At 40.5% G+C, this 23,917-nt stretch overlaps 1 pseudogene; it reads left to right on the top strand.

Moving 5' to 3' along the window:
* Nucleotides 1-2,163: 2,163 nt before the first annotated feature.
* Nucleotides 2,164-14,732, top strand: LOC137640776 (piggyBac transposable element-derived protein 3-like; annotated as a pseudogene).
* The last annotated feature ends 9,185 nt before the right edge of the window (nucleotides 14,733-23,917 follow it).

Raw genomic sequence — 23,917 nt, 5'->3', positions numbered from 1 at the left:
GGCCGTAACCGAGGAGGGAAAGGACCTGGTAAGCCCCTTACACGAGATGGAGAAGAGGAAGGGGTAAGCAGTCACCCCTTGGCCGATGGAGAAATCTCGAACGGAAAGCCCCCCGCCAAAAATCCCTCCAGGGAATGACGGGGAAGGGCTAACCCAGGTTCTGGAAAGAGGAGTGTTGCTCAGACCTCCCTGAAGATACCTCTTATTCTTGCATGTGCCATGCTCTGCGTTTACGGGGTGAGGCCGTGTTCTGGAAATACGCTCCAGAAGAACTCGCCAGGCTGGCCAAGCTGCGAAAACCCCAATGGGAATCGTGGTCGCAATCGCCCTGGAGCTCGCGCAATGTTAAATCAATGATTTGCGCGTGGGCGAACGTGGAAGCGCCCATGCGCGGTAACGCAGGAACGCAAACGAAGGTGAGCGAAGGAGCGCAGAAGGAGGGCGAGCGTGGTAGGAAGGGTGAGAGCTGGTGGTCGGCGAGCGATAACCCATAGGCGAGCAATGGATACTGCAAGAATTAAGCCGACGTTCGTGCGGAAAAACTCTGTAGGTTCGCGTAACGAACACCGTCGATTCGCGCAACAGACACCGCCAGTTCGCGCGACGGAACACCGTCGGTTCGCGCGACGGAACACCGTCGGTTCGCACGACGGAACACCGTCGGTTCGCGCGACGGAACCCCGTCGGTTCGCGCGACGGAACCCCGTCGGTTCGCGCGACGGAACACTGTCGGATCGCGCGACGGAACACCGTCCATCCTCGCGACGGAAACCGTCCGTCCGCGCGACGGAAACCGTCCGTTCGCGCGATGGAATACCGTTGGTTTGCGCGCGGGCGAACATTGGAGAGCATGTGCGCGGACGCGCATGAGCGTAGACGTGCAGGCACGTGGGCGTGCGGTCGCGCAGGAACGTGGGCGTGTGGCCGTGCAGGCACGTGGGCGCACGGGTGAGCACAAGCGGTCGGGAGACCGATGGCGCGTCGGCAAGCGATGGCGCGTTGAAGAGTGATGGCGCATTCTACGAGGTGATAGCCCGCAGGAGAGTGACGGAGCGTTGGCAAGTGATGGCGCGTCGGCAAGCGACGGTGCGTTGGCGAGCGGTGGTGCGTTAACAAAACGCTAGCGAACAGATGAAGAATCGCGCGGGTGCGTAGGCGATTGCCAACGCGAGAGAGACTAGTGATGGTTAGCGCGCATCGCGCTAACAGAAGGCGCGCAGGTGCATCAGGAAGGTGAGCGCTGAAGCCAGCTGTTAATCAGGCGATCCTAGACGGTCAGAAAACCGTTGGCACCCATTGGTGCTTGGCAAAGAAGGGTGCTCAGATGTGCGCTGGCAAATGAAGAAAGCTGGCGCACAGTAGGACAGAAGAAAAGGTGAGCGCTGGCGAGCAGGAGGAAGATCTACGGCAAGACTCAGCTACCAGAGATCGTGGTCCACAGCAGGCGAGAGCTAGATCGCTACTGATGGTGGTCAGGGGAACTGACACGCGTGGCAGATCGATGGCGATCGTTGACGCGTAGGAGATCGCTGGCGAACAGGTGAACGTTGACGCGTCTAAGGTCGCTGGCGAGCTGATGATCGCTGACGAGCAGAAGCCAACGCGTGGAAGCCTGCGCATAGAAGAAGAGTCTTTGACCCAGACCTGAACCGAAGTTCTAGATTGCGAGGGCGAACGTGGGCGCACAGGGCGCGTAACAGGAACCAACAGGAACAGCAGAGATGATCCTATAAGAGCGCTGACAAACAGGAGAGCGCTGACGAACAGGAGTGCGCTGGCGAACAGGAGAGCGCTAGCGATCAGGAAGCGCTGATGAGCAGGAGAGCGCCTGTGCGCTAACACTGAGCAGGAGCAGGAGAGAACACAGCAGAAGGGCGCGCAGGGGAATCCTGACACGCAAGGGAATAACCCCCGAGGGAGGCAACCCTTTGCCCCGAAGGGATCGTTGTCCGTCGGGAGACAAATGTCCGTCGGAAGACCGTTGCCTGTCCGCCGGGAGACTGATGTCCATCGGAAGACCGTTCTCCGTCGGGAAGACCGTTGCGTGTCGGAAGACGAGGTCAGATTGCTGTCCATCTGCACCAGGGCGGAAGATCAAGAAGAAGGAGTTGTAGGCTGCAAACGGAGATTCAAAAAGGCGCCTCTTAGCACCCTTATAGGGAGATGAGAGGCCCTTACGACGAGGCGGACGGTAAGCCTTACGGGGAAGGAGGCCAACAGCAACAGCAGCAGAAGAATCCTCCGAAGAGGAGTCTCTATGAGTGTACTCTCTCGCGAACAAAAGAGATACACTTCGTAGAAGAGACTGGTCAGCCAGTGACCTAAAAGGAGCAATCCTCCGAAGAAGGGCTCCTGCAGTTGCCCAGCCCCTTGAGCGAAACTGCAGGTGTGACCGCTCAGCACCAAGAGCAGAGTCGCACGAAAAAAGGCAAGAGAAGAACCCCCAAAAGGGGAAAAACTCAAGCCTGGACAGGAAAAACTTCCCTCGGAAGGAAAGTTACCCACCCAAGGAGGCAAGCCTCCTGAGAGTTCTAAAATGAACTGGAAAGCTGTCAATCGTCATGGGAGTACTTCCAGTACAAGGAGACACGCCCCTGACGAAAATCCAAAGGGGAGGCAGCAACAGCCGAATCCCCAGGCCTCAACAAGACAGCTCATACCGTTGCCATATTACAGAAACGAACTAGATCGGTAACTGTAACAAAATAAAACAAAAATCATTAGTACACATTCATTCCCCCGGGAAGGCTCCGAAGAGGAATCCCGAGGGAAAGGAAACAAGAATTACACAACAGGCACGTGCCCTCACAACCACTTACACTCACGGAAGGAAAGCTGTAACCAAAACAGAATTATAACAATTATAATTATGAAACTATGTAATTATGTAATTATGTAATTTAAAATGAATGAACACTAAAGAAAGAACGAAAACCCCGAAAGGAATCGTTCTACAAGCTGAAAAATTAACAACTACAATTAGATTCATAAACTAATTGAGACAAAACGTACGGCGTAGCAACCCCCCCACACGGGAAGGAAGCTACAAGGGGCGTAGTAAAACGTAGTAAAAGGGTGAACGACCTCAAGAGAGAGAGAGAGAGAGAGAGAAAGACCGAAGTTAAACTCGATCGCAACCCATAAAATTACGCTGTGGTGGCCTAACTACCGAGGACTCCACGGAGATATCGTACACTACAAACACAACTCTGAAAAGGAAACTTACTGATTTCTATACTCAAATATATATACAGACATGAAAACATGTTTACATATATATTGAGTAAAAGAAAAGTAAGTGATCAAGTAAAGACAAAACAAACAATGGCTGCCAAGAGAGGACCAAGACAGAGACGTCTGTCCCAGTCCGAGCCAAAAGTGAAAGTGAGCATTCACCTGTGCGTGAGGGGGGGGGGGAAGGGTAGCTAGCTACCACTCCCCTACCCCCCCCCCCGCTAATTAGCACGGGGGTAATACACCCTCGTTAAATTCTAATGGCTCGCCATTTCAGCTGCGCTAAAAGGTAAACCCAATGTAAATAGCGTGGTTTGTATTTCGGTTACGGAACAAATGATATTGTAGAATAGGTAGGTTAAGTAAGGTAAGGTTAGGTGAGGTAAGGAAAGCTAAAGAGAGATAAAAATAGGTTAATGAAAGCTAAAATAAGGGTAGGCTAGATAAGGTAAGCTAAGCTGAGTGTAGGCTAGCTAAGCTAAGGGTAGAATAGCTGTGGCAAGTTAAGCGCAGGGTGGGCTAGCTATGGTAAGCTAAGCTAAGGGTAGATTAGCTGTGGCAAGTTAAGTGAAGGGTAGGCTAGCCATAGTAAGCTAAGCTAAGGGGAGGCTAGCTATGGTAAGCCAAGCTAAGCTAAGCTAAGCTAAGGATAGGTTAGCTATGTTAAGCTAAGCTAAGGATAGGTTAGCTATGTTAAGCTAAGCTAAGGATAGATTAGCTATATTAAGCTAAGCTAAGCTAAGGATAGGTTAGCTATGTTAAGCTAAGCTAAGCTAAGGATAGGTTAGCTATGTTAAGCTAAGCTAATCTAAGGATAGGTTACCTACGTTAAGCTAATCTAAGGATAGGTTAGCTAAGTTAAGCTAAGCTAAGGATAGATTAGCTATATCAAGCTAAGCTAAGCTAAGGATAGATTAGCTATGTTAAGCAAAGCTAAGGATAGGTTAGCTATGTTAAGCTAAGCTAAGCTAAGGATAGGTTAGCTATGTTAACCTAAGCTAAGCTAAGGATAGGTTAGCTATGTTAACCTAAGCTAAGCTAAGGATAGGTTAGCTATGTTAACCTAAGCTAAGCTAAGGATAGGTTAGCTATGTTAAGCTAAGCTAAGGATAGGTTAGGTATGGTAAGATAAGCTAATCTAAGGATAGGTTAGCTATGTTAAGCTAAGCTAAGGATAGATTAGCTATGTTAAGCTAAGCTAAGGATAGATTAGCTATGTTAAGCTAAGCTAAGCTAAGGATAGGTTAGCTATGTTAAGCTAAGCTAATCTGAGGATAGATTAGCTATGTTAAGCTAATCTAAGGATAGGTTAGCTATGTTAAGCTAAGCTAAACTGAGGATAGATTAGCTATGTTAAGCTAATCTAAGGATAGGTTAGCTATGTTAAGCTAAGCTAAGGATAGATTAGCTATGTTAAGCTAAGCTAAGCTAAGGATAGGTTAGCGATGTTAAACTAAGCTAAGCTAAGGATAGGTTAGCTATGTTAAGCTAAGCTTAGGATAGGTTAGCTATATTAAGCTAAGCTAAGGATAGGTTAGCTATATTAAGCTAAGCTAAGCTAAGGATAGGTTAGCTATATTAAGCTAAGCTAAGCTAAGGATAGGTTAGCTATGTTAAGCTAAGATAAGGATAGGTTAGCTATGTTAAGCTAAGTTAAGGATAGGTTAGCTATGTTAAGCTAAGCTAAGGATGGGTTAGCTATGTTAAGCTAAGCTAAGGATGGGTTAGCTATGTTAAGCTAAGCTAAGGATGGGTTAGCTATGTTAAGCTAAGCTAAGGATAGGTTAGCTATGTTAAGCTAAGCTAAGGATAGGTTAGCTATGGTAAGCTAAGCTAAGGTTAAGTTAGCTATAGTAAGCTAAGCTAAGGATAGGTTAGCTATGGTAAGGCTAAGTTAGCTATGTTAAGCTAAGCTAAGGATAGTTTAGCTGTATTAAGCTAAGCTTAGCTAAGGATAGGTTAGCTATGTTAAGCTAAGCTAAGGATATGTTAGCTATGTTAAGCTAAGCTAAGGATAGGTTAGCTATGGTAAGCTAAGCTAAGGATAGGTTAGCTATGTTAAGCTAAGCTGAGGATGGGTTAGCTATGTTAAGCTAAGATAAGGATAAGTTAGCTATGTTAAGCTAAGCTAAGGATAGGTTAGCTCTGTTAAGCTAAGCTAAGGATAGGTTAGCTATGGTAAGCAAAGCTAAGGTTAGGTTAGTTATAGTAAGTTAAGCTAAGGATAGGTTAGCTATGGTAAGGCTAAGTTAGCTATGTTAAGCTAAGCTAAGCTAAGGATAGGTTAGCTATATTAAGCTAAGCTTAGCTAAGGATAGGTTAGCTATGTTAAGCTAAGCTAAGGATAGGTTAGCTATGTTAAGCTAAGCTAAGGATAGGTTAGCTATGTTAAGCTAAGCTAAGCTAAGGATAGGTTAGTTATGTTAAGCTAAGCTAAGGATAGGTTAGCTATGTTAAGCTAAGCTAAGGATAGGTTAGCTATGTTAAGATAAGCTAAGGATAGGTTAGCTATGGTAAGGATAAGTTAGCTATGGTAAGCTAAGCTAAGGGTATGTTTGCTAAAGGTAGGTTAGCTAAGCTAAGGGTAGGTTAGCAAGCTAAACTAAGGTAAGGGGGGTGGGGTAAAAAAGGCAAGGTAAGGTAAGGTAAAATAAGGATATGTTGGGTAGGCAAGGTAAAATAAGAGTATGTTAGATAAAGTAAGGTAAAATAATGGTATGTTGGGTAAGGTAACGCAAGGTAAGCTAAGGGTATGTTGGGTAAGGTAAGGTAAAATAAGGGTATATAAGGTAAAGTAAAATAGGAGTATGGTAAGTAAGGTAAAGGAAAACAGGAGTATGTTGAGTAAGGTAAAGTAAAATAGGAGTATGTTAAGTAAGGTAAAGTAAAACGTGAGTATGTTAATTAAGGTAAAGTAAAATAGGAGTATGGTAAGTAAGGTAAAGTAAAATAGGAGTATGTTAAGTAAGGTAAAGTAAAACAGGAGTATGTTAATTAAGGTAAAATAAAATAGGAGTATGGTAAGTAAGGTAAAGTAAAACAGGAGTATGTTAAGTAAGGTAAAGTAAAATAGGAGTATGTTAAGTAAGGTAAAGTAAAATAGGAGTATGTTAAGTAAGGTAAAGTAAAACATGAGTATGTTAAGTAAGGTAAACTAAGGGTATGTTAAGTAAGGTGAGGTGGGGTAAAATAAGGGCAAGTTAGTTAAGGCAAGGGTAGGTTAGCAAAGGGTAGATAATGTATAGGGGTAAGTAAGATAAGGGCAGATAAGATATAAGGATGAGTAAGATAAGAGCAGATAAGGTGTAAGGATAAGTAAGATAAGGGCAGATGAGGTGTAAGGATAGATCATATAAGACTAGATACTTATTTACTTCACTTTAAGGACTGCTTTTCTAGTCCCATACAGCAACTGAACCTACTCTCTACATGACCTTCACATTTATTTCATTGTATACATTCTAAGGCATTCATCATTTCACACCACATACTATTCGTTGTTTGTCAGGTCCACATTATCAAAGCACTTTGAAAACATGATATTTTCATTATAAAATAAATATTTGAATATACTTACCCGGTGAATATATAAATAGCTGACGTCTCCGACGGTCGACAGATTCCAAAAACTCGCGAGCGATCGCCATGAAGGCTGCCGGGTGTATCCACCAGCGCCGACTATCGGCCAGATACCGCATATACTTCTCAACCAAACCAGTTCTTCTCAGTCCGTAGGGTCTCTATCGGGGAGGAAGGGAGGGCCTTTAATATTATATATTCACCGGGTAAGTATATTCAAAAATTTATTTTATAATGAAAATATCACTTTTAAATATTAAACTTAGCCGGTGAATATATAAATAGCTGATTCACACCCATGGTGCTGGGTAGAGACTAGTATTAAAACAATGAAGGCGTATATGCTCAAGAGTTTTTGACAAATATTCAAAAAACAAACTTAAGTATAGGTACCTGGTTAGAAAGCTGACTCTGATGATTACTCTGCCTCATTAGTCCGCTATCCTCATGAAGCCCAGCAATCCTCTTAGGATGCTGAAAGACTCCCAGGAGCTGCTATATCCAGGGTGAACAGCCCTATAACAGGACCTCATCAGTACCCTTAATCTGGGCGCTCTTCAGAAACAATATTTTGACCACCCGCCAAATCAAAAAGATTGCGAAAGACTTCTTAGTCTCCCGTACAACCCAAAACAAGATTAAAACTTTCAAGAGTAGATTAAAAGGATATTGGGATTAAGGGAATGTAGTGGTAGAGCCTTCACCCACTACTGCACTCGCTGCTACGAATGGTCCCAGTGTGTAGCAGTCCTCATAAAGAGCCTGGACATCTTTCAAGTAATATGAAGCGAATACCGATTTGCTTCTCCAAAAGGTCGCGTCCATAATACTTTTAATGGATCTATTTTTCTTAAACGCTACTGAAGTTGCTTGACTTTAAGTAAATTACGATCCTTCTCACTTAAATGAGAGTGTGCCTCCCGAATCAAAAGTCTAATAAAATAAGACAACGCATTCTTAGACATGGGCAAAGAGGGCTTTTTAACGGAGCACCATAAAGCCTCTGAACAACCTCGTAGCGGTTTAGTTCTGGATAAGTAAAATTTAAGAGCTCTAACGGGGCACAGCACTCTTTCAACTTCATTCCCCACAATCTCAGAAAGACTGGGGATTTCAAATGATTTAGGCCAAGGACGAGACGGAAGTTCATTCTTGGCCAAAAAACCAAGTTGAAGAGCACATAATGCTTTATTAGTGGAGAAGCCGATGTTCTTGCTAAAAGCATGTATCTCACTAACCCTTTTAGCCGAAGCCAAGCTCACCAAAAAAAAGTGTCTTGAGGGTAAGATCCTTCAGGGAGGCTGAATTTAAGGGTTCAAACCTGTCTGACATAATGAACTGTAGGACCACGTCCAAGTTCCAAGCAGGAGTCGAAATATGACGCTCCTTGGAAGTCTCGAAAGACTTAAGCAGGTCTTGGAGATCTTTGTTATTAGAAAGATCCAAACCCCTATGCCTGAAAACAGAAGCTAACATGCTTCTGTAGCCTTTAATGGTGGATGCAGAGAGGGAGCGACCGTTTCTCAGATAAAGCAGAAAATCCGCAATCTGCGCTACAGAGGCACTGGAAGAGGAAATAGAGGAGGACTTGCACCAGTCTCTAAATACCTCCCATTTCGACTGATAGATCCTGATGGTAGAGGATCTTCTAGCCCTCGCGATCGCTCTAGCTGCCTCCTTCGAAAACCCTCGAGCTCAAGAGAGTCTTTCGATAGTCTGAAGGCAGTTAGACGAAGCGTGGGGAGGCTTTGATGAAATCTCTTTACGTGAGGCTGTCGCAAGAGATCCATCCGCAACGGCAGACTTCTTGGAACGTCTACCAGCCATAGAAGTACCTCTATGAACCACTCTCTCGCGGGCCAGAGGGGAGCAACCAATGTCAACCTGGTCCCTTCGTGAGAGGCAAACTTCTGCAGCACCTTGTTCAGGATCTTGAAAGGTGGAAAGGCATAAACGTCCAGGTGAGACCAGTCCAGCAGGAAAGCGTCTATGTGGGCTGCCTCTGGATCTGGAACTGGAGAGCAGTAAGTCGAGAGCCTCTTTGTCAGTGAAGTCGCAAAAAGTTCTCTGGTGGGTTGACCCCATGTCATCCATAGCTGCTCGCACACAGTCTTGTGCAACGTCCACTCCATGGAGATGACTTGTCCTCTTCTGCTGAGGCAGTCCGCCAAGACATTAATTTCTCCTTGCACAAATCTCGTCAAAAGAGAGATGTTACTTGCCTTAAATGGAGTTCCTTCTGATCCGTGGACCAAAGACCTGAGCATTCCAGACTGTCCAGTGGAGCTCCCTAACCCAAATCCGATGCATCTGAATACAACACATGGTTTGGGTTCTTGATCGCAAGAGAAAGACCTTCTCGAAGTCTTATGTTGCTGTCCCACCAAGTCAGACATGTCTAGACTGAGTTGGAGATTGGGAAAGAGATACTCTCTAAGCCCTTCTCCTTGTTCCAATGGTTTAGGTGAAATTGGAGAGGGCAAAGGTTGAGTCTCCCCAGAGAGATAAACTACTCCAGCGATGAAAGAGTTCCCACGAGGCTCGTTCAAACTCTTACAGAGCAACTGTTTTTCTCTTGCAAGTGATGGACTTTTAACAGAGCTTGTTCCATTCTTGTGGGAGACGAAAAGGCCCGAAAAATTCGACACTGTATCTCCATTCCCAAATAAAGAATAGTCTGGGATGGAGTACTGTAAGTTACGACTTCTCTACGTTCACTATGAGACCTAGCTCCTTGGTTAGGTCTAATGTCCATTAGAGGCTCTCCAGACAGCGATTTAATGACAACGCCCTGATTAGCCAGTCGTCAAAATAAAGGGAGGCTCTGAATCCTCAAAAAATGTAGAAAGCTTGCTACATTTTGCAAGAGCCTTGTAAAAACAAGAGGAGCAGGAATGAGGCCGAAGCACAGTGCTCGAAATTGGTACACTACTTTCCCGTCCACAAACCTCAGATGTTGTTGAAAGTTTGGATGAATCGGGATGTGGAAGTATGCATCCTGAAGGTCGAGAGAGACCATCCAGTCGCCTTCCCTTACTGTTGCCAAGACAGATTTAGTAGTCTTCATCGTGAACTTTGTCTTGACAATGAACACATTGAGCGCACTTACATCTTAAGTACTCCTGCAGTGAACGTGGCTGCCAGATCATTGGAGACATCCCTGATAGCCTTGTTCATGCATGACATAATTGTACAGCAATACATTGACAGCTGGAGAGACCTTCTTACTTAAGGCTCCCAGGGACCAATCCAACAAATAAATACTTCAAACGCTTGAAAAAACTCCTAACAGGAGATGGTCTAGCTCTGAAGCAGACCATAAAATCTTGGAGCGTCTCATGGCTAGACGACGAGGAGAGTTCACTAGGCTTAAGAAGTCTCCCTGGGCAGAGGCAGGTACTCCCCAACCGAGAACTTCTCCTGTGACACACCAGACGCTCGAGCAAGAAGCTAATTAAGAAGGAGGAAAAGCAAAAGCAGACTTTCCTAAACTTCTCCTGGATTCCAACCAGTCTCCCAGTAAGAGCATGGCTCTCTTGGAAGAACAAGAGAGAACTGACTTCGTAAATGTAGGAGTCGAAGAAAGTCATGCCAAGAGTAAACTCAGACGGCGGAGCAGCCGTTACAAAACGAGTAGGACAAAATTTCACTAAAGGAATTCATAATTATAAAACAAGGGATTGTTAGACCACCCTAGGTTACACCTCTTCTGAATGACTCCCCAAAGGTACATTAGTTGAAAGGGGGTCATCAACTTCTTCAGAAGGCACATCATCTGATAAATCTAAAATCTTGCGAGAAGGAGATTTATATTCAGAATGACGTGAAGGAAAAGCCTGACAGGCTACATCTACTTGTATATGAACAGAAGTTAAAGTTGAAGGGTCGATGTCACGTTGTGACTGCAGAGATTGTTATTCTACTACACGTCGTGACAGAAGTAACTGACGTTCAAACGTCCCGTAGTAACAGCGGTGACTGCTGTTCGATGCTATATCGTGACTACGGTGACTGACCCTCGACGTCACGTCCTGTCTACGGTGTCTACCGCTCAACGTCACGTCGTGTCTGTGGTGTCTGCAGCTCAACGTCACACTGTGACTGCGGTGGCTGACGTTCAAAGCGATCAAAGTTACATCGAGATTTATGCTCCGCATCTCATTTAACAGCAAAGCTGTCACTAGGGATAACGTCAGCGTGACGTAACAAAGCTCGTTTAGAAGGTTGAAGACCTGAATCACGTATCCCAGAACCATGACACACAAAAAGCAAAGGATCCTTTCGCACAGGAACAGGATCGTAAGCTTCTATTAGAGAAGAAAGCTTTAACAGCATATCTTGCAAAACACTTAACTTCGGATCAACCTGTGACTGCGGTGGCTGACGTTCAAACGTCACGTAGTAACAGCGGTGACTGCTGATCGATGCTATATCGTGACTACGGTGACTGACACTCGACGTCACGTCATGTCTACGGTGTCTACCGCTCAACGTAACGTCGAGTCTGTGGCAGAAACGTCTGTACATGAACGTCATCGCTATGAACGGGACTCTCATGATGACTACAGCTAGGACGTTGAACTTGTTCTGAAGGAACTAATAAACGTTTCAACCGTCTCGAAACCTTACGCCCAGGCTTTTAAAGAGACGAATCATCGGAAGACGAGGAGAAACTTCGTCTCTCCTGTCTTATGGCAAGGACGTGCTTGACGAGCAACGTCTGATACCTTTGAGGGAACGTCTGTTCGTTGGTTTACACCTCTCACTCCCTTAGGTCCTACGACATTCCTTCTCCCTGGTGCAGGGGAGCCTGAAAGAGGTCTCGGACTAGGCAAGCGACAAGCACGAACAAACGAACCCTCCGCAACACTGAACATGATTTTTGCACTTTCTTCACTGATATCGCATTTTTTAATAATTTCACATTAGACATGAATAAAGCTGATTTCTACCTGAAGCACGCAATTCTCCCACCCTAAATTGCCCTTACTGACGAATTCGTCAAGAAACTTTCTCTGCTATTTAAGGCTACTCCAAGTTTTTTTTTATCGCCGTGTACCGAATCTGACGAATTTGGTATGCTTCCCGCCACTCTATGGAGACCGGACTCGCTGATTGGTTGCTTGACAGCTGTGTCTAGCTCAGTTGAGTGTAAACATTACACGTGGCCAGAAGTGACCTCTTTCTTCCAGCCATGGATGAAGTATCAGGTAAGATAGCTCACTGATTAAATTATATGTTATAATTAAGTCATTGTAGATAATACTGATTGATATGTCCAGCTATATTAGTTATAATATATAGGTAAAACAAGTCCTTGAATGTTTGATACAGATTCGTCATATTAGGCATGGTACAGCCGATCATGATTCTACCACATTCGTATCATTATCTGAATAGTTTCTATTCTTTTCTTTATTTTTCTTCATTTTCATGAAGTAAGGACAGTATATAAGGATTTTAAAATATGCAATATTACATAATGAAATAATCTAGATAGTGCATTAGGCAATTTATGTACAGTAGAATACAGCTTAGCATACATTTATATAAAAACTTCCAAATTATATTCATTATTATTATTATTATTATCATTATTATTATTATTATTATTATTATTATTATTATCATTTTTTATTATTATTAATGATAATAATAATAATAATGATAATAATAATGATAATAATAATAATAATAATAATGATGTACAGTAAAATGTTGCCTAACTTTATATACATAGAAAGAGATAGATGCTTATAAATCATGATCGTATTATTATAATTATTATTGCTATTATCATTATTATTATTGTTGTTGTTGTAGTTGTTGCTGTTTTCCAGGTATCAGCCCAGGACAGTTTTATGCACGAGCGATCACCCGCAATGCTTGTAGGGACCTGTCCAAAATTATGCCCATTGAACACACAGTTGAGAGTGATGGGTCATCAGATTCTGATGAAGATGAATCTCCTCACCTGAGTATGGACCTTTATTATTTTTTCTAAGTAACTACCTAGTGATGTGCTGGAAATACTTAAGCTTACTAGTTATGGGGATAAAAAAAGTCATCTAATAAAATAAACACTATTTCTGTCTATATATATCTCCATCGCTCTTATTTTCTTCTTTTTTCCTTTAGGAGAGGAAGACCTTGACAGCCTTTTCCATCATGCTGGCTCTGTTGAAGCAGAATCTTCTGTTGTCATAAATGAAGAGAACAGCATTGTTCTTGAAATTCCTGATGGAGATATGGAGGTCATTGAACAACCTGAAACTGTAGAAACTTCCCCAAGAAATACTGCTGCTGTGTCTAAATCTAATAAAGCTAGGAGAACTCTGTGGACAAAATCAGGAATGGATCGTCAGCCAAATTCAGTTCCCTCTTTTGTTACTGAATCATGTAGTCAAGAGGGAGGAGGTAGTATCAATGAAGATGTATACCTAGCAACTCCTATTTGGTATTTTAGACAGTTGTTGACCTCAGAAATTCTTGATGAAATAGTTCATCAATCAAACTTATATGCCCTTCAAAAAGATGTGAACAAACCTCTACGTCTCACTAGAAATGAACTTGAATAATGGCTAGGATTGGTCTTCCACTTCACAGTCATCAGAACTCCTAGGACACGAATGCATTGGTCAGGAAATCTCTTTGGAAGGTATCGTGACATGACAGCTAATATCATGAGTCGAGACAGGTGGGAGTTCATAAAATCATGCCCTCACCTTAGAGACAATAATGACCCAGTAAATAATGACAAACTTTTTAAAGTTAGGCCCTTGGTTGATTATTATCTGCGGAAAAAGATCCAAGAGATTCCAAAGCAGCAGAAACTCTGTGTTGACGAACAAATGGTGCCTTTCAAGGGAGTTCACTCTATGAAACAGTACATTCCTATGAAACCCAAAAAATGGAGTTTCAAATTCTTTGTTCTAGCTGACTCAAGGGGAATTATCCTTGATTTCATCCCATATACAGGAAAAATCCCTCCAGTTGATGAAGATGACATACCAGATCTTGGACCATCTTCAAATATTGTATTGCATTTTGCTAAGAACATACCACATGATCGAAATCACTTACTCTACTTTGACAATTGGTTCACTTCTGTCCCGCTGATAAGATATTTAGCTGAAAAGGGGATATGGTCTTGCGGGACAGTACGACCAAACAGACTTCCCGGACTGAAATTGTCTGATGACAGTGAGATGAAAAAAAAGGGGAGAGGCACATTTGAAGAATGGAAGTCTGTTGGTGAAGACAACACTCTCACTGTTGTCAAATGGTATGACAACAAGGGAGTTACCCTGATATCTTCATTTGCTGAAGCAAAACCAGTAGATGATGCGACTCGCTTTGACAGGGTCAACAAAAGAAATATAGAGATCACTCGTCCCTTCATGTTAAAAACATACAATGAAAACATGGGAGGGGTTGATTTGGCAGATTGTCTGTTATCTTTGTACAAAATTCCAATAAGGTCACACAAATATTATCACAGGCTGATATTTCACATGTTAGACATGGTGATGAATAATGCGTGGTTGTTGTACAGAAGGGATTATGAAGAGAATGGAATAACCACTGAGAAAAGACACACTTTACTTTCATTCAGGATGTCTGTATCAGAGTCCCTTACTAAAGAGGGGAAGTATATCATTAGTCAGGTAAAAAGGGGAAGGCCATCTCTAACTGAACGACACGAGGAGCCACCCAAAAGGAGAGCATCAAATCAAGTACGACCTGGACATGATATACGTTTTGATGAAGTTGGTCACTGGCCAGAACTAAGAAATTCTAGAAACTTCTGCAAAAACATGGGCTGCACAGGCAGGACGAATGTTGCTTGCTTGAAATGTAATGTAAATTTGTGCTTCAATAACAGAAATAACTGCTTTCTAGCTTTTCATAAGAAATAAAATGCAGTGTGAATGTGCTTAGAAAAGTTTTGCAATGGGCACACAATGAAAGAATTTAATAAAGCAAACATTAGTTATGAAAAAAGAAATATTTTTTACAATAAAAAAGAATGTTTATTTTGTATGGAAACTCATATGAATAAAGAAGGAGCTGTAATTCCCATGAATAAACACAATTATGTAAAAGAATAATTTTTTTAATTTCCTTCAACATCGGTCACACCATGCCTATTATGACGAATTGGTCAGGTATATATATTTTTTAAAATTGTAGGTTTAGAAGTTAGAAAAGCTTCTTAAGTTACTTAATGTGGTCAATGGACCACGAAAATGTATATGAATATTTTTTTTTCTGATGTAAAAGATAATTCAGGCCATAGAGGGTTAAATCAAAAGGTTAGAATTGCGAAATAAGTCGTATAATGTAAGCACATTAGTACAAAATGAAACACACATGCAAAAATCAATAAACATATACATATATATCGAATAAAACGGAAATATATAAAGTTAAAAAGATTAGTGACTGGGGATGAAACTAAAGCTAGTTCACTAAGGACTACGTTTTCAATCTCTCACCGTACAGTGCCTTGGGATGAGAATAAAAACTAAAACGTTTTATCCTCTCTCCCCGTACAGAGACTTGGGACGAGAGTAAAAATCTGAATCGAGAACAACGTTACTCGCTCCCAAACTCCTTGTACAGAGACTTGGGACGAGAATAAAGATCGGATCGTTCTCTCTTTCTCTCTCTCTCTCTCTCTCTCTCTCTCTCTCTTGTCACTCACAAGAGAATGGCTCACTCACTCTTCGTCAATAACAGGTTATTTGACTAAAGGAAAAAGCTAAAAGGACTAAAAAATTGAAAATTAACATGTTCCTTTAAATTAGTATCTAAAAAACTTCAGTTTTTAAGAAGAATGAACAAAACGTCAAAATCGATTTACTCTGTCTGCAAAGTGAAACCGTGATTCTCTCTTTCTCTATCGTAACGATAGAGCGCAAACTGCGTAGCATAAATAAACCAAACGTTAGTTCATCTTTGAAAAACAGCAGGAAGACTATTCAAAGAATAAATTTCTTAAAATATTTTCTAAAAATATTCATCTCATCAATCTAAACAAAAATAAAAGTTGAATGGGCTCAACGTTGTTTAACTTCGTTTTCCAAGTCAGGACCGTCTACAAAGAATAGGCAAAGGCCGCTTATAAACAAAAACATAAAATTTATCTCGGTGTTTAGTATAAATGGAAAGCTAATCGAAGAGGCCTAATAAAGGCGGGTGAGATATAAAATATATAGAGGTAAATCTATAAATATCAACAATAATTTATAAAGTGATAAAATAATTACTAAAAGCCTTTAACACACTTCCGTACACTGAGGGAAGGGTCGCCCATCTTTTCTCTATGGAAAAACCAGAGCGAGATTAAAAATGCATGAGTAAAAACTTTTCCTCTCCTTTCAAAAGCATTTCTTTTGAAGATAGTATTGAATAATCCGACATGGCAAAAGCAATAAAACCAAAACCAAGTACTTCACCAATCGGTAGAAAACTCGAGGTCAAGCGCGAGCGGAAGCAGTGTTGTGTTTAACACCGACAGAGAAGAACTGGTTTGGTTGAGAAGTATATGCGGTATCTGGCCGATAGTCGGCGCTGGTGGGCACACCCGGCAGCCTTCAATGCGATCGCTCGCGAGTTTTTGGATTCTGTCGACCGTCGGAGACATCAGCTATTTATATATTCACCGGCTAAGTTTAATATTTAAAAAAAGACAGTCTTCAATTAATGGTAGGTAAAATAAGGGTGGGTTAATTGAGGCTATATAAGGAAGGTACAGTGATAGATGGCAAGGTTAAGTGTACGTAAGACAAGGATAGCTAGAGTAAGAATAGGTAAGATAAGCCTAGGTAAGATAAGAATAGGTAAGATAAGCCTAGATAAGATAAGACTAAGTAAGATAAGATAAGACTAAGTAAGATAAGACGAGGTAAAGTGAAGGTATATAAGGTAAAGTTAGGTGGTGATGATAGGCAAGGTTAATAAGATATAAGGTAATGACAGCAAAAGTAAGAATAGGTAAGATATGGGTAGGTAACATAAGACTAGGTAACATAAGGGTAGGTAAAGGTATGGTATATAATATAAGGTTAGATGGTGATGGAAGGCAAGGTTTAGAATATGTAAGGTAAAGTTAGGTAAGATAAGAATATGTAAGGTAAGGGTAGGTAAGATAAGAATAGGTAAAATAAGAATCCGTAAGAAGAGGGTAGGTAAGATAAGACTGGGTAAGGTTAGTTCGAATGATGGTAGGCAGGTTAAGAGAAAGGTAGGTAAGGGTAGCTGATGTAAGCATAGGTAAAATAGAGTAAGTAAGGTAAGAGTAGATATTATAAGGGTCGGTCAAATGAGGGTATATAAGGTAAGGTTAGGTAGAATGATGGTAGACAAGGTTTGGACAGGTAGGTTAGGGGTAGGTTGGTAAAGGTAGCTCAAGTAAGAAAAGGTAAGATAGGGGTAGGTAAAGTGAAGGTATATAAGGTAAGGTTAGGTGGTGATGGTAGGCAAGGTTAAGAATACGTAAGGTAAGGGTAGCAAACATAAAAATAGGTAAGATGAGATTAGGTAAGGTAAGAGGAGATAATTTAATAGTTGGTAAAGTGGGTGTATCTAAGGTAAGGTTAGGTGGGTAGAAGGATGGTAGGCAAGGTGTGGGTGGGCAGGTTGAGTGTAGGGTAGCTAAAGTATGAGTAGGGAAGAAAAGGTAAGGCAAGATAAGACTAGATAAGAAAGGGATGAGTAAGGTACGGCTAGGTAAAATAAGGGTATGTAAAATCAAGGTATGTAAGGTAAAGTAAAGTTAGGAAAAGTAATGATAGGCAAGGTATGGGTAGGCAGGTTAAGAGCAGGTAATTAAGGCTAGCTAGAGTATGAGTAGGTGAGATAAAGGTAGGTAGAGGTTAGGTAACTACAACATTAAGAGGAGAGATTATTTTGTAACCTTTGTTTCGTCGTTTCGTTTAAGACTACTTCATTGGCTTTTTTAATCATATTTCAAAAACAATATTAACAGGAAAGTATTTTGCAACCTTTGTTTCGTCGTTTGGTTTAAAACTACTTTATTGCATTTATCATCATATTTAAAAAAAAAGAAAAAAAAAACATGCCTTGCAACTCTCTGTATTGCTAAGCCTACTCTAACGGAAAGCCTAATCTAGCAAAAAGTTGCTAGAACCTGAAAAAAATAGGCCTAGACTATAAAATACACTTTATCAGAATATTTTCACACCAAAAAATTACACTAACTGTAAAATCATTGGAATGTTAATTAAGCTATTATGCATTACCTTTGTAGTAACGAGAAACAGATGAATTGCACAGCATGATTCACTTTATAATAAAGTTTCTTATTTCCAGTGAATAGTAACAAGTGACTGGAATCGAAAGCCATTAGTGTTCCAAACATTCAGTTTCAGCAACAACTCTGTAACTCACACCCTCAAAGAGGTTCCAAGTTCCAACAATGTTATGCCAGATTTAACGCTTTTACACTTTTTATTACGACCTTTAAATCGCCATGAACATCCTATTTTATAAAAAAAAAAAAAAATGCACTGACTTGCTGGTATGAAATAGAAATAGCAGTAGTTAGGTTGATGGGTCAAGAATAAATTATTTTAAATGAAAGATATATATAGAAAGGTTTCGCAAGAAAAGAGAGGAAGAGATACTTGTATACAAAAAAAAGAAAAAAAACAGTTATCTGATTTCTAAGTGGACCGGAACTAAATCTTTACGAAGTTAATGAGCATAATGATTTGTTTTAAATACTATAACTCCTATATTATCACTGTATCTATTATCTATATTATCCCAACACTGTGACGAAATCTGACATATTGAAATATTTTCTCTTTCCCAACAATATTTGCCCTTCTCAGTGACAAATCTGACATGATTAAATTTTCATTCCCCACAATATTTGCCCTTCGTGACAAATCTGGCACGTTGACATTTTCTCTTTCCCCACAATATTTTCCCTTCTCCAAGACAAATCTGGCATGTTGACATTTCCTCTTTCCCCAAAATATTTGCCCCTCTCAGGGACGAAATCTGGCATGTTGACATTTTCTCTTTTCCCACAATATTCGCCCTTCTCAGTGACGAAATCTGGCATGTTGACCTTTTATCTTTTCCCACAATATTCGCCCTTCTCAGTGACGAAATCTGGCATGTTGACCTTTTATCTTTTCCCACAATATTCGCCCTTCTCAGTGACGAAATCTGGCATGTTGACCTTTTATCTTTTCCCACAATATTCGCCCTTCTCAGTGACGAAATCTGGCATGATGACATTTTCCCTTTCCCGACAATATTTGCCCTTCTACGTGACATATCTGGCATGTTGACATTTTCTCTTTCCCCACAATATTTTCCCTTCCCCGCGACAAATCTGGGACGTTGCCATTTTTTCTTTCCCCACAATATTTCCCCTTCTCAGTGACGAAATCTGGCATGTTGACATTATCTCTTTCCCAAACAATATTTGCCCTTCTCAGTGACGAAATCTGGCAAGTTGACATTTTCTCTTTCCCAAAAATATTTGCCCTTCTCCGTGACAAATCTGGCATGTTGACATTTACTCTTTCCCCATGATATCTTCCCTTTTCCGCGTCAAATCTGGCTTGATGACATTTTCCTTTCCTCACAAAATTTTCCCTTCTTAGTGACGAAATCTGGCAAGTTGACATTTTCTCTTCCCCCCAAAATATTTGCCCTTCTCCGCGACAAATATGGCATGTTGACACTTACTCTTTACCCACAATATTTTCCCTTCGCGAAAAATCTGGCATATTGATATTTTCTCTTTCCCGGCAATATTTTCCCTTCTCCGCGACTAATATGGCTAGTTGACATTTCCTCTTACCCACAATATTTGCCCTTCTCAGTGACGAAATCTGACATGTTGAAATTTTCTCTTTTCCCACAATATTTGCCCTTCTCAGTGACGAAATCTGGCATGTTGACATTTTCTCTTCTCCCACAATATTTTCCCTTCCCAGTGACAAAATCTGATATGTTGAAGTTTTTTCTTCCCCCACAATATTTGCCCTTCTCAGTGACAAAATCTGACATGTTGAAATAGTCTCTTTCCCCACAATATTTGCCCTTCTCGGTGACAGAATCTAACATGTATACATTTTCTTTCCCGACAATATTTGCCTTTCTTACTGACAGAATCCGGGATGTTGAAGTTTTCTCTTTCCCCACAATATTTGCCCCACTCAGTGAAGAAATCTGGCATGTAGACATTTTCTTTTTCCCCACAATATTTGCCCTTCTTAGTGACGAAATCCGGCATGTTGAAGTTTTCTCTTTCCCACAATATTTGCCCCACTCAGTGAAGAAATCTGGCATGTAGACATTTTCTTTTTCCCCATAATATTCAACCCCCACAGTGACGAAATCTGTCAAGTTGAAATTTTCTCTTTTCCCACAATATCTGCCTTTCTCAGTGACAAAATCTGACATGTTGAAATTATGAAGCAATACAGCGAGTCATGCTTAAGAGCAGATCGTTACCTTTCTCACCGAGGTTACTTACTTGTCCTTAACTTGGAAGTTTTCTGGGTTTGGTAAAACGACCACGTGCTCTAGTGAAGATATCTAAGATTCCAAAGAGCCCAGAAGTGCATTCTCATTAGCGTCAAATGTGTGTAAGAAATAAAATAAAAGAAAGAGAAAAAAGAACTCATTAAATGAGCCTTGGTGCTTGGAAGGAATGAAGGAACTCTCTTCGACAAATGGGGTAAATATTTTTTTTTTTCTCTCTCTCTCTCTCTCTCTCTCTCTCTCTCTCTCTCTCTCTCTCTCTCTCTCTCTCTCTCTCACTTACATTATGGGTGAATAATAGACACCATTTTTTGGCATATTTTTTCTTTTAAACGGCAATTTTACAATTGCCTCTGTTCCTTCAATCTTTAATGGTTTTTTACCAAAAATAAATGTCAGTAAACTAAGAAACTTAACCCTTGTAAAGGATATTAACATTTTATTTTTACTAATGGATTTTCCAGAAGAATAACTCTCTTTATTACTATTACAATAAATGAAGTAGAAATAATGGCTAAATTCACATGAACTTAATGGATCAAGAAATAAATCGTGCAATAATGGGGAATTTGCGTTTGCTGAGTTGTAAATCTCATTATTGTTTCAAGAAAACAAGAAGTTGGCATGCCTTCAAAATTTCTTACATAGGCAGGAGAGGAAAATATAACCATTAAAGCGCCATATATTCTTAATGAACACCATAGGTTTTCTTTTGCAACGAATAAAGTTTTTGACACCTTCAATGAAGAGTTGTTAAACTATGTATAATTCTAAAATTAAGGGAAAAAACTTCGTTCTTTTTTTTGCAGTTAATCTGATTTTCTACGCAAAATAGAGTTCTATCAAACCACTTAACACACCTCACCCTCTCTCACTCTCTCTCTCTCTCTCTCTCTCTCTCTCTCTCTCTCTCTCTCTCTCTACCATACGCCCTTTTCCATGCAATGCAGTTAATCTGATACTCACTACGCAATATGTATTGGTCTATCACCCCATCAAACCTCTCTCTCTCTCTCTCTCTCTCTCTCTCTCTCTCTCTCTCTCTCTCTCTCTCTCTCCCTTTTCCATGCAATGCAGTTAATCTGATATTCTTTACGCAATATGAATTGGTCTATCACCCCATCAAACAACCCCCTGCCCCCCCCTCTCTCTCTCTCTCTCTCTCTCTCTCTCTCTCTCTCTCTCTCCTCCACCATACGCCCTTTTCCATGCAACCCTTTATGTTCCTTACCAAGTCCCTAAGGAGCAAGTTTGCTAGCCTTCACCTATTTCGAGACCAAGCCAGATGCCAGTATCAATATGACTGTACAGTAAGTGCAAGATTTGGGGGTAGCCAGTGATTATAACCTTGTGTAAGGGATGTTAACGTTGTTGAGGCTGTGCAATAAGTACCAGTGGTAGTGGAGCCAGTGATTTTAGCCTTCTGGATGTGTTCTAAACGTTGTAGAGGCTGTGCAGTAAGTGTAAGTTGTGGTGTGGCCTTTGAATTTAGAGGCTTTCTAGATTAGATGACCGGCAAGCGATTGTCTAGGATCGAATGCTGTGACAGAAATCTGTAACCTGACTTGTCGAGTCTGTAATTCAAGTTAAGTAGGCCCTTCATCCCTCCCGACTAAACTTCCACTAGTCCCTGTAGTTGGAAATGGCTCAGGTCAATAAAAAAAAAGATATGGCGCTAGTAAACTTATCCTTAACCACTTGCTAATTAATCAGAAGGCTGTGTCCTTCTTCCACCATCTCTTACAAACAAGAATAAGGCATATGATATACTAATTAAATAATTGATGTTGATATACATATAGGTTTAATGGTCGCTCAGGAATGACAAAGGCAAGCCAGGACACTCTCCTAGAGATTGACCTTAATAAATGATCAATACTCAAGCCCCTTATCCATCAAATCAAGACCAAGGATAGCCAGGCAATGGCTTCCCTAAACGACATCCCACCCACCCCCATCCCTAGCTCGGAAAGATGGTGAGGTTGCATATAAACTACTAGAAAATATCGAACTTGACCGTGCCTCGAACTCCCGTCCAACAGATAAATGGGCGTTTCCAATAGGCTACCATGATTTAATGAGAGGATAAGACAGTAAATTCCCCACAGCTTTGAAAGAAGAGGGAATTGATCCCTGTCGTACAAAAACTCAAAAACAAATACAAATCAAATAAAATCAAAGAGGACAAATGCTTAAGTCTTACTTGAATTTGAATGCTATCTTCAAAACAAGATCGTTTTAGAAAAGCTTGATAGAAACAAAGTATGCATGACTTGAGAGAGAGAGAGAGAGAGAGAGAGAGAGAGAGAGAGAGAGAGAGAGAGAGAGAGAGAGAGAGAGAGAGAAAGTAATATATATCTTTTGGTTTCAAGCGAAAAGGACTAAATTCAGTGTGATCATCTAGAGGCACCAAGTAAAAGATATTGCCTTTATATCGCTTTTTTTTTTAATATAAATTAATCAGTATATGGCTATTCACAAAATGTTAATGAGATTATGGGAATTTGATATGTTTACACAGTCGAATCTTGGCTATGGGAATGCTAAAAGAGTCTGCCTTACTTTATTTCAATTGGTTAAAAAAAAAATATTAATCGGACTGTTAGGAGAGAAAAAATACACGAGTTTTGGGGAAAAACTCTTAAAATCAATTTTTGGAATATCTGAAAATATGAAAAGTTAAAACTACTGAAATTAAAAAAAAAAAAAAAAAGTATAAATTTAGATGATGTTTTTCAGCATTTACAAAGATTTTAAGTAAAAAGGTCTTTTTTTATATAACCTAAGCATTGTTTAATACGAAAATATTTTAAAATATAAGATTCTATAAAAAGAGAGATAACCTATTAATTTAGGTTCCCAGTGGAATAAGGAGTGGAATAAGGAGTCCCAATTTCCGGATAAAAATTACATGAATTTTCTTTAAAATCTCGTTTTTATATCGTTTTCCCAAGAAAAATATGGCACGGCTTTCGTTTTTCCCACCAAGGACATGACAGGGATACAAGATCAAAGGATCTTGATAGATTTAAGAGCTCCTCAATCAGCTCTAGATAATTTATTGCTTAATTGCAATCTTTACCAAGACCAAGAAATTCCTTTGGTTAACAAATTGCCTCTTAAAAATAGCATTAGAAAAAGAAGATGCAGGTAAGATTCAGTGGGTACCATGCAATACAAATTTGAATTCATTAGTGATGTTCTTTTTCTTTGCGTAACTTGAACAAAATACGTCTTTAGAGCTGACTAAATATATTACTATCAATATTATTAATATTATTGCTATAATTAATATTATTAATATCATTAATATCATTAACATCATTAATATCAATAATATCATGAAAATCATTATTATCATTATTGTCATTATTTCTGTTGCTGTTGTTGTTGTTGTTGTTTTTGTTGTTGATGTTGTTGTTGTTACTAGCTAAGTTTCAAATCTAGTTGGAAAAGCAGGATGTAATAATCCCAAAGGCTCCAACAAGGAAAAATAGCCCAGGGAAGAAAGGGACTAAGGAAATAAATAAACAATGCAAGACAAAATGAACAATCAAAATATAAATATTTT

Source organism: Palaemon carinicauda, chromosome 1 (assembly GCF_036898095.1).
Source record: "Palaemon carinicauda isolate YSFRI2023 chromosome 1, ASM3689809v2, whole genome shotgun sequence".
Taxonomy (NCBI): domain Eukaryota; kingdom Metazoa; phylum Arthropoda; class Malacostraca; order Decapoda; family Palaemonidae; genus Palaemon; species Palaemon carinicauda.
Note: the sequence above shows the minus strand (reverse complement) of the source record. Positions and strands in the feature narration are given on the sequence as shown.